A 12,088-nucleotide genomic window follows, 5' to 3' on the forward strand; every position below is an offset into this window, starting at 1 on the left:
CCCCTCCTGCCTCTGTTACAGATGTGGGCATTCTCCCTGGGTGAGACTTTCTTTGTCTTGTGCATGCTCTGGGAGCTGTGGACCTCAATGCCCCACTTGCCAATATAATGTGTTGCAGTGAAACACATTTGATAAAAAATCAAGGCCTGGGAACTGGTAGAAATCTTCAGAAGTGGATTGAGGCCTCCTGTGGCTCTATCCCTGCTCCCACTCTGGTACTAATGCTGGATCTGCACCACAGACTCTGAGGGAAGCAAATTCTATCAGTGATCATGGGCTTCCTCCCCCCAGTGACCCATCTGTGACCTTCCTCAGCTAGAAACCACAGGCCATAAGTTGGCTTTGCATTTCCAGAGATTGATAATTCTTCTTTGCATCCCGAGTTCAGGATCATTCTGACAACTCCCCTAACAGGGTAAACACAGCCAGTTCCATGGCTCATTTTCTCATGGAAATGTCTCTGCATGGAATGGGATATATTTGAAGACACAAATGTGAGGTCAAGTTTGGGTCAAGGTTCCTCAATGCAGCAACAAACAAAGAAGTATTGGTTAGTCATGCCCATGAGTCTACTCACAGCAAGAACGTGCACTGGAACCATCCTATTCTGTGTTTGAGACCAGGTGTGACTCAGTGGTTATGTGACCTTGGGCAAGTAACTCTACATTTTTGATCCTTATCATCTGTAAAATGGGCATTCTGCCTACTTCAAAAAGAAGTTGAAGGGATGAAGCAAGATAACATTTGTAAAGCACCCAGCACAATGCCCAGAACAAGGAAGGCACTAAATTGTTCTGTCTCCTCCACCTTCAATCTGGCTCTGCTCTTATTGTCAAAAGACTAACTTCCATTCTAATAGTTCTGAGGTCTTGCTTCTTTTATTTTATAATAATTTTACACAATTTTTCTCTTCTTAACATCTCCATGGAGTACATACATATATTCTGAAAAGAACTTAAGTTATAAACATGCTTTCATAGTGTATGAACTTTCACAGGCTGGACACATCCATGTAAGCAGCACCCGAGTCAAGAAATACTAAAAGACCCCTCCATCCTGAAAAACTCTTCCAGTCACTTCTGTCCAAAGAGTAACCATAATCCTTTCTTCCAATGCTCTAGATTAATTTTGCCTATTTCTGCTCTTACATAAATGAAAAAAACTGCATAACCCTGTCTGGCTTCTTTCGCTCAACATGGTTCTGAGGGATTTACCCATATTGTTCTATGTATTTGTGGTCCGTTTGTTCTCATGGCTATAACAACATATTACATTATGAGCAGCATAATCTGTCTTTTCCAATGACCATTCATCAGGATGCTAGCAAGCAGACAATCGGTAACATTCTTTTAGCATCTCCATAGTGAAAAGAGGCATCTGCATGTGGTGCTGAATCACACTAGGCAAGGCTCTGTCCCTGACATGTGACACTGACTTGACTGATCACTGCTCATACTTTTCAGATGGATGAAGTTGTGTATTCTTCTTTGAACTTCGATGCCTGGCAATCAACACAACCAACCTCAGCCTCCCCATCCCAACAGACACAGAAACAGCTTAATGAAAAGTAAAAAAGAAGTAATGCAGCCTGTCCAGCTCACTGCACTGCAGATGTGTTCCAAGTCTCTCACCCTCATTACTAGGGGAACCCTTTACCTTCAGGGCAAAAGGAAAGAAGTCTCCCCTACATTTTCGTCCTTAATGCAGCACCTTCAGGTGCCTGGTCACAGCCCCTCCCTTCAATGTCAGTAGATGAAAAGGTACATCCAGGACTCTGTAGCAAAACTAAACTTTCTTATCACCAAAATTTGGCAAAGGTGACTTTGGGAGAGAGTTGTCATAACCCCTTAACCATCACTCTTTCCCAATCTAGATTTGTTTTAAACTTACTGGTAAACAGTATTTGTGGCAGACCATCTATTTGAACACCAAACCAATATTGAGTTAACTGCTGGAGGCTCTGTAACCAATTAACCAATTAAGCTGTAGCAAAGTAAGCTGTTTTTACCCTGTGCTTACATTTTCTAATAATGCTGTCAAATCATGTTTTTGGTTGAAGTTTTCTGACCCTGCTCTGGTTTAGAGGGCTGATTGATACTTGAATAATTTTTGTTTTACTTTGCTTCATTTTGCTCTGTTTTGCTTTGAGTTTTCTTTGCTCAAATAAACTCAGTTGAAACTTAAATTTGTCTAAGGTTTTTCTCTTTAGCGTATTTGGTGCAGTTGACAGGATCTGAAGCAGAGCTCAGGTGATCCCCAGGAGCATGAAGTAACCAGGCATAGGTACCTGCTGAGCTCATTGTGCTCACTATTTACTTGCTGCATCTGGGAATTGTGAATAAGTTCTCTCTCAGATTCCAGTGCTCCAAAGATTTGCATTTTCAGCTATGTAAGTTGGTATGAGAAAATTTTAGATACAAACTGGGCTTGAATGTCACAGCAAAAACAGACCTGGGTTCAGTAGTTAGGTTAGGTTACTAGAAGACAGGAAATCATGGGTTTATTTGGATCCAGGGCATCTAGATCTCCACCTTCTTGAACTTCATCCAGAAGTTAGTTTCTGTTGTGAGAGGGCACATGACCCTCTGGGAGTTTTAAATGGCTGTCTGGGACAGCCAGAAACCGGACTGGGTAAATGGTGCAGAACGCCTCCATTTCAAACTCCAGTCAATGTCATGTATGAAAATTCTCCAAACTTGTTTTGTTTTGTTTGTGCTCTAGAGAAATGAGTGAACATTTCCAAGGTAATTTGGAATCACAATAACCATAAGTGATGCAGTTTTGATTTGGTAAAAAATTGTTTTTCTGTGGGGTATAGATGGAAAGTTATCCCATGCTCTTGGATCATAAGAATTAACATTTTGAAAATGTCCATATTATCCAAAGTGATCTACAGATTCAATGCCATCCCCATAAAAATTCCCATGACATTTTCCTCAGAAATGGAAAAAACTATCTGGACATTCATATGGAATAAGAAAAGACCAAACATAGTGAAAGGAATCCTGAGCAAACAAACAAACAAAAAATAATAACAAAAACACCATGCAGGCATAACACTAACTGACTTTAAACTATACTATAAAGTTATGACAACCAAAATAGCATGGGGCTGGCATAAAAACAGACACACAGATAAACAGAATAGAATAGAGAACCCAGAAGTCAACCGATACACCTACAGCCATCTGATCTTTGACAAAGGCACCAAGTTTACACACTAGGAAACAGACTACCTCTTCAGCAAATGGTGCTGCGAAAACTGGATATTCATATGTAGGACAATGAAACCACACCCATACCACTCACCATATACAAAAATCAACACAAAATGGATTAAAGAATTAAATATACATCCTGAAAAAATAAAACTCCTTAAGGAAAACATAGTTGAAACACTCCAGGAAGTAGAAGTGGGTACAGCCTTCATGAATATGACCCCAAAAGCATAGGCAACCAAAGGAAAAATAAACAAATGTGATTATATGAAACTAAACAGAATCAACAGAGCGAATAAGACAACCAACAGAATGGGAGAAAATATTTGCAAAATGTTCATATGTCAAAGGACTAATATCCAGAATATAGAAGGAACTCAAACAACTTTACAGCAAAAAAACCAAATAACCCAATTAAAAAATGAGCAATGGAGCTGAATAAGCATTTCTCAATGGAAGATAAATGAATGCTCAACAGACACATGAAAAAATACCCTTCATCACTCATCATTTGAGAAATGCAAATCAAGACCACTTTGAGATACCATCTCACTCCAGTCAGGATGGCTAGTTTCCAAGACTGAGAATAAGTGCTGAAGAGGTTGCAGAGAAAAAGGAACAATCATACAGTGTTGGTGGGGCTGCAAAATGGTGCAGGCTTTATGCAAAATGGTATGGAGTTTCCTCAAGCAATTGCAGATAGATCTACCATAGGATCCAGCTATTCCAGGGAATATACCCAGAGGAATGGAAATCATCATGCTGAAGGGATACCTGAACTCCCATTTGTTGCAGCCCTATTTACAATAGCCAAGAGTTAGAACCAGCCCAAATGTCCATCATCAGATGAGTGGATAAAGAAACTGTGGTATATCTACACAATGGAATGCTACTTTGCTATAAAAAAAGAATGAATTACTACCATTCACAACAACGTGGATGGACTAAGAGAAAATTATATTAAGTGAAACAAGTCAGGCACAGAAAGAGAAATGCCACATGTTTTCATTTATTTGTGGGATCTAAAAATAAATAAATAAAAATTACAAACTAATAAAAGGGAGGGAAATAAGACACAACAATCAAAAGAATTCCTTGAAGTTGCTAAGTGACCAGTTATGATGTAGTGGCAGGGGGAAGGTGGGGGGAAGAAGAATGGGTAAAGGGACATGAAGATCAACTACAATGCATATTAAGAAGTTAAAAGAAAATTAAATAAAATCAAAAAAACTAATGAAAGAAAGCAAAGGGGGTATTGGAACCCCCACAGCAACAATAGAAATATTTTAATTCATATATTTTTATTTTATTTTATTATCATTGTACATGTTCTTGGGGTACAGTTTGTTCTTTCATTGAAGGCATATATTGTATAGTGATCCAATCAGAATATGTCCATCTGTATAACCCAAACATTTATCATTTCTTTGTGGTTATAACATTCAATATCTTTCTTTCTGGCTATTTTGATATATATAATACAATATTATTAGCTATAGTCACACTAGAGCACCAGAACTTATTCTTCCTATCTATCTGTAATTTCATAACTTTGTTCTGGTCTACCTCCTCCCCACCTCCCTCCACCCTTTACCTACCTCGGGTAATAACTGTTCTACTCTCTTTTTCTGTTTCTCTCTTTAATTTATTTTCTTTGAGCCATCAAATTTATATACATTTATGGGGTATAATATAATATTTGGGTCCAGTCATATTGTTCACAATGATCATATCTGGGCACTTACTATATACATCACATTGAACATTTGTCATCTCTTTTGTTGGGAACATTTAAAATCATCTTTACTAGCTATTCAGAGATATACAATACTTTGTTGTTGCCTGTAGTCTCTCTACATTACTATAGAACACTCGATCCCATTCTTCCTATCTCTACTATTTTGTATCCACTGGCCACCCTCTCCTCAGCCCTCTCTTTCCCCATCAGTCTCTAGTAACCGCTATTCTACTCTCTGATCCTATGAGATCAATTATAGCTTCCACATATGAGAACACATGGTATTTCTCTCTCTTTGCTTGGCTTATTTCATTTAACATAATTTTCTCCAAGCTCATCCATGTTGCTGCAAATGGCAGAATTTCAGTTTTTATGGCTAAGTAGTATCCCATTACATGTATATACCACATTTTCTTTATCCACTCACCCAAAAAAGAACATTTAGATTTCTTCCAATTCTTGGCTGTTGTGAATAGGGCACAATAAACATGGGAGTTCAGATATCCCTTCCACTTGTTGATTTCCATTTCTTTGGAGATATACTCAGTAGTGGGATTGCTGGATCATATGGTAGTTCTATCTGTAGTTGTTTGAGAAATCTCCATACTGTTTTTCATAATGGCAGTACTAATTTATGTTCCCACAGAAAATGTATATAAGTTCCCCTTTCTCTGCATCCTTACCAACATTTATTATGTTCTATCATTTTGATAATGGCCATTTTAACCGGAGTCCATAGATATGTCATTGCGGTTTTGATTTGCATTTCTCTAGTGATTGGTAATGTTGAGCATTTTTGATATGTGTGTTGGCCATTTGTATGTCTTCTTTTGAGAAATGTTTATTCAGTTCCTTTGTCCATTTCTTAATCAAATTTTTTTTCTATTGAGTTGTTTGAGTTCTTTATATATACTGGACATTAATCTCTTGTCAAATGCATATTTTTAAAATATTTTTTCTGATTCTTCATGTTGTCTTTTTGCTCTATTGATTTTTTCCTTTGCTGTACAGAAGGTTTTTAGTTTGATATAATGCCATTGTTAATTTTTGCTTTTGTTTCCTGTACTTCAGAAGTATTGCTAATAAAATATTTGCCCAGTCCTATGCCCTGAGGTATTTCCCCTATGTTTTCTTCTAGAAATGTTACATTTTCGGTTCTAATATTTAAGTCTAATCCATTTTGAGTCTATTTTTTGTATATGGTGAGAGACAGGGATCTAGTTTCATTCTTCTGCATATGGATCTCCAATTTCACAGCACAATTTACTGAAGAGACTTTACCAAATATAAGTTTTTGGCTCCTTTGTCAAAAATCAGGTGGCTGTAAATATGTGGATTTATTTCTTAATTATCTGTTCCATTGATCTATGTGTCTCCTTCTTTGCCAGTACCATGCTGTTTTGATTGCTGTATCTTTGCAGTATATTTTGAACTCAGGGAGTGTGATACTCCCTGTATTAGTCCATTTTTGTGTTGCGCTAATAGAACTACCTGAGACTGGGTAATTTATAAGGAAAAGAGGTTTATTTGGCTTACGATTCTGGGACAGCTGCATCTAGCATGGGCCTCAGGCTGCTTCTACCCATGGCACAAAGTGGCAGGCAGCCAGTGGGTACAAGCAGATCACATGGTGAGAGGAAGCAAGAGAGAGAGAGAGAGGGAGGTGCCAGGGTCTATTAACGACCAGCTCTTGTGGGAACTAATAGAGCAAGAACTCACTCATTACTCCCCCAACCTAAGGAGAGTATTAATCCATTCATGAGGGATCCACCCCCAAGACTCAATCAGTCTCCCACATTGCCATATTGGGGATGAAATTTTCACATGAGATTTGGAGGGGACAATACATCCAGACTCCATCACTGTCCCACTTTGTTGTTTTTGCTCAGGTTTGCTTTGGCTATTTGGGATCATGTTGTTCCATATAAATTTTTGGATATTTTTCCATTTCTGTGAAGAATGTCATTGGTGGTTTGATGGGGACTCACTTGAATCTGTAGATCACTTTGGGTAGTATGCTCATTTTGACAATATTGGTTTTTCCAATCCATAAACTTGGGGTGACTTTCCACTTTTTAGTCTCTTTAAATATCTTTACCCAGCATTTTAGAGTTTTCCTTGTAGAAATCTTCCACCTCCTTGGTTAAATTAATACCTATGTGTTGTTGTTGTTATTGTTATTATAAGTGGGATATCTTTCTTGATTTCTTTTTCTCTGAGTTTTTTGTTGGTGCATAGATATGCTACTAATTTTGGTATGTTGCTTTTTTGTCCTTCTACTTTACTAAACTTGTTAATCAGGTCTAGGAGTTTTTTTGTTTTGTCTTGTTTTGTTTGTTTTAGTAGAGTCTATAGGTTTCTCTGTATATAACGTCATGTCACCTGCAAACAGGGACAACTTGACTTCTTCCTTTCTAATTTGGATCCCTTTATTTCTTTCTTTTGCCTAATTATGCTAGCTAGGACCTCCAGTACTATACTGAATAAAAGTATTGAGAGTGAGCATCTTGTTTTTTTCCAGTTCTCTCCAGAGCTGAGAGCTTTTTCCCATTCAGTATGATGTTAGCTGTGAGTTTGTCATATATAGCCTTTGTTGTATTATAGCCTTTGTTGTATTCATTCTACACCTAATTTGTTCAGAGTTTTTTTCTTGAAGAAAAGGTGAATTCAATCAAATGCTCTTTCTGCTTCTATTGAGATGATCATGATTTTTCCCTTTCATTCTGTTGATATGATGTATTACATTTCCTAATTTATATATGTTGAACCACTCTTGCATCACTGGTATATATCCCACTCGATCATGGTGTATAATCTTTTTGATGTGCTATTGGATTCCATTTGCTAGTATTTTGTTGAGAATTTTTGCATCTGTGTTTATTAGGATAGTAATAGTAGTTTACTTTTTTTGTTATATTGTTTCCTTGTTTTGTTATCGGGGTAATGCTCACCTCATATTATGAGTTTAGAAGAATTTTGTCCACTTCAATTTTTAATTTTTATTTATTTTTTAATTTATTCAAAATATTTTAACATTTATTTATACATATTTGTGAGGTACGGTGTGTTATTTCAATACATGCAAATGCTGCACAACGATTCACTTAGAATAGATAGTATAGTTTTGTACCCATTAATCCGCCACTTTTCCTTCCACCTCCCCACACCTCTAGTAACCATTATTCTACTCTCGACTTCTATGAGAATCACATTTTTTTTAAGATTCCACATATGAGTGATATTATGTGGTATTAGTCTTTTTGTTCTTGATTTACTTCACTTAACATGATGGTTTCCAGTTCCATCCATGTTGGTGCTAATGATAGGACATAGTTCTTTTAAGAGTTGAGTTGTATTCCATTGTGTATATATACCACAATTTTTTTATCATCGATTTTTTATCATCTGTTGATGAGCATTTAGGTTGATTCCATCTCTTAGCTATTATGAGTAGTGCTGCAATGAACATGGGAGTGCAGGTGTCTTTTTTATATATTGATTTATTCTCCCTTAACTATGTAACCTGTAGTGAGATAGATGTGTCATAAGGTGAACCTATTTTTTGTTGTCTGAGGAATGTCTGTACTATTTTCTACAGCGGTTTTGCCAATTTATAGTCCCACCAGCAATGTAGGAGAGTTCCTTTTTCTTCACATCCTAGCCAGAATTTGTTATTTTTTGTCTTTTTGATAATAGCTCTGCTAACTGGACTGGGATGATATCTCATCGTGATTTTAATTAGCATTTCACTTGATGATTAGTGATATTGAGCATTTTTTAATGGGCCCGATGGTCATTTGTATGTCTCTTTTGAGAAATCTCTGTTCAGTCTTCTGCCTATTTTCTGATCGTTTACTTTTTTGTTGTTGTTTGTTTTGATTTTTGTTTTTTTCTGTTAAGTTCCTTATATATTCTGAATATTAGCCGTTGTTTGATGTGTAGTTGTCAAACACTTTCTCCATGTCTGTAGGCTGTTTTGTCACTTTGTTGACAGTGTCACTTGCTGTGCAGAAATTTTTTGTTTGATTAGTCTCATTTATGTATTTTTGCTAAGTTGTCTGTGACTTTGTAGTGTCACTCAAAAATGTGTTACTGCTCCCATTTTACATAATGTTTTCCCTATGCTTTCTTCTAGTAGTTTCATAGTTTAAGATCTTAAATGTAGTCTTTGATCTATTTTGAATTCTTTTTCATGAGTCATGTGGGATGAGAGGTAGTGATCTAGTTTCAATTTTCTGCATGTGGATATCCAGTTTTCCCAGCACCATTTTTGAGGAGGCTGTCCTTTCCCAAGTGTCAAATATCAGTTGGCTGTAAGTGTGTAGGTTTATTTCTGTGCTCTCTATTCTATTCAGTTCATTAATTTATCTAACTGCCAGTACCATGTTGTTTCAATTACTATAGCTTTATACTAAATTTTGAAGCCAGGAAGTTTGATGTCTCCAACTTTGCTCTTTTCATTGAAGAGTACTTTCTCTATAAGGTGTCTTTTGATTTTCCATACAAATTTTAAGATCATTTTGTCTATCTCTGTGAGGAATTTCATTGGTATTTTGATGGGGATTGTGTTGAATCTGTAGATCACTTTCAGTACTCTGGACATTTTCATGTTAATTCTTCCAATCCAATGCACTGAATGCTTTTTTTTTGTTTGTTTTTGTCCTCTTTAATTTTTTGTGTGTCCCCTTTAATTTCTTTCAGCAGTTATTTCTACTTCTCAATGTAGAGATCTTTCACCTCCTTGGTTAAATTGATTCTTACGTGCTTTATTTAATTAATTAATTAATTTACTTTGGTGAATATTGTAAATGGGCTTAATTTTTTTATTTCTTTTTCTGCTAGTTTGTTATTGGTGTAAAAATGCTGGTTTTTGTGTCTTGATTTTGTATCTTACAACTTTACTGATATCATTTATCAACTCTAAGAGTTTTTTGGTAGAGTCTTTAGGGTTTTCTATGTATAATATCATGTCTTCTTCAAACAGGGACAATTTCACTTTGTCTTTTCCAATCTGGATGCCCTTTTTTTCTTTCTCTTGCTTGATTGATCTGACTACTACTTCCAATACTATGTTAAATAGGAGTGGTGAGAATAAGCATCCTTCTCTTTTTCCTGTTCTTAAGGGAAAAATCTTCCAGCTTAAATAAGCATCTGTCTCTTTTTCCTGTTCTTAAGGGAAAAATCTTCCAGCTTCTCCCCATATTGAGTGATGTTGATAGTGGATTTGACATATATGGCTTTTATTGTGTTGAGATATTTTACTTCTGTAGCTAACTCATTGAGGGTCTTTATCATGAAGCAATGTTGAATTTTGTCAATTGCTTTTACTCTGTCTTTAGAGATAATCATGTGGTTTTTATCATTGACTTTGTATGTGTGGTATATCACATTTATTGATTTGCATACGATGAACAATCCTTGCATCCCTGGGATAAATCCCACTTGATCATGGTGTATAATTTTTTGATATGTCCCTGTATGCTGTTTGCTAATATTTTGTTGAGGATTTTGGAGTCCCTTATGTTCATTAGAGATATTGGCCTGTAGTCTTGTTCTTGTTCTTGTTGTTGTTGTTGTATCTTTCTGTGGTTTTAATATCAAGGTGCTGCTGGCCTCATAGAGTGTGTTTGGGAGAATGGCGTTTTCTGGAATAGTTTGAAAAGAATTGGTATTAATTCCTCTTTAAAGGTTTGGTAGAATTCAGCAGTAAAGCCACCCAGCCCCAGGCTTTTCATTATTGGGAGACTGCTGATTACTGCTTCAATTTCATTGCTTGTTATTGGTCTGCTCACATTTTCTATTTCTTCTTGGTTCAGTCTTGGCAGTTTGTATGAGTCAAGAAATTTATCTATTCTCTCCCGTTTCAAATTTGGTGGTGTAGACTTGTTTGAAATTGTATAATGTGATTCTTTGTATTTCTGCAGTATTCATTGTAATGTCTCCTTTTTCATTTCTGATTTTTGTTATTTGGGTCTTCTTTCTTCTTTTTTTAGTTGGCCTAGCTAGCGTTTGCATATTTTTTTTCACCTGTCAAAAAAACTTTTTGTTTCATTGTCTTTAGTATTTTTAGAGGGTCTATTTCCATTATTTCTGCCCTGATATTTATTATTTTTTTCCATCTACTACATTTGGTTTCGGGTTGTTCTTGTTTTTCTAGTCCTTCGTGGTGTAGTGTTAGGCTGTTTGTTTGAAATCTTTCCATTATTTTGGAAAAGAAGTTGTTTTATTTATCATAACAAACTTCCCTTTTAGTACTGCTTTTGCAGTACTCTGCAGGTTTTGGTATGACATGTGTTTATTTTCATTAGTTTCAAGAACTTTTTAATTTCCTGCTTAATTTATTCTTAGACCAATAGGTCATTTAGGAGCATATTGTTTAATATCCATATATTTGTTACAGTTTCCAGAGTTTTGCTGGTTACCGATTTCTAGTTTTAATCCTTTGTGGTTTGGAAAAATACTTCAAATGATTTCAGTTCTTCAAAATTTGCTCTGACTTGTCTTGTGACCTAATATGTGTTCTATCCTGGAGAATGTTTCACACACTGATGACAAAAGAGTATATTCTGTTGGATGAAATATTCTGTAGACATCTTCCAGGTCAAACTGGTGTAAGCTGTAGTTTAAATTCTGTGTTGCTCTGTTGATTTGTTGCCTAGATGATCTGTACAATGCTGAGAGATGGGGTTTCAGGTCCCCTATTATTATTGTGTTTGGGTCTATCTCTTTCTTTAGGTCTAATAGTGTTTGATTTATATATCTGGCTCCTCTGATGTTGGGTGCATATATATTTATGGTTATTAGGTTTTCTTGATGGATAAATCTCTTTATCATTATATAGTTGTCTTCTTTGTCTCTTATTATTGTTTTTGGTTTAAAGTCTATTTTCTCCAATGTAAGAATAGCTACTCCTGTTCAGTTTTGGTTTCCATTTGCATGGTATATCCTTCCCTTCACTGTTAGTCTGTGTGCATCTTTACAGGTGAGGTCTGTCTTTTGAAGACAGCATATAATTGGATCTAGCTTTTTAATCAGTCAATCAGTATTTGTCTTTTGAGTGAGAAGTTTAATCCATTTACATTTAAGGTTGTTATTGAAATACATTGTCTCACTCCTGGCATTTTATGGATTT

Source organism: Galeopterus variegatus, unplaced genomic scaffold (assembly GCF_000696425.1).
Source record: "Galeopterus variegatus unplaced genomic scaffold, G_variegatus-3.0.2 Scaffold4957, whole genome shotgun sequence".
Taxonomy (NCBI): Eukaryota; Metazoa; Chordata; class Mammalia; order Dermoptera; family Cynocephalidae; genus Galeopterus; species Galeopterus variegatus.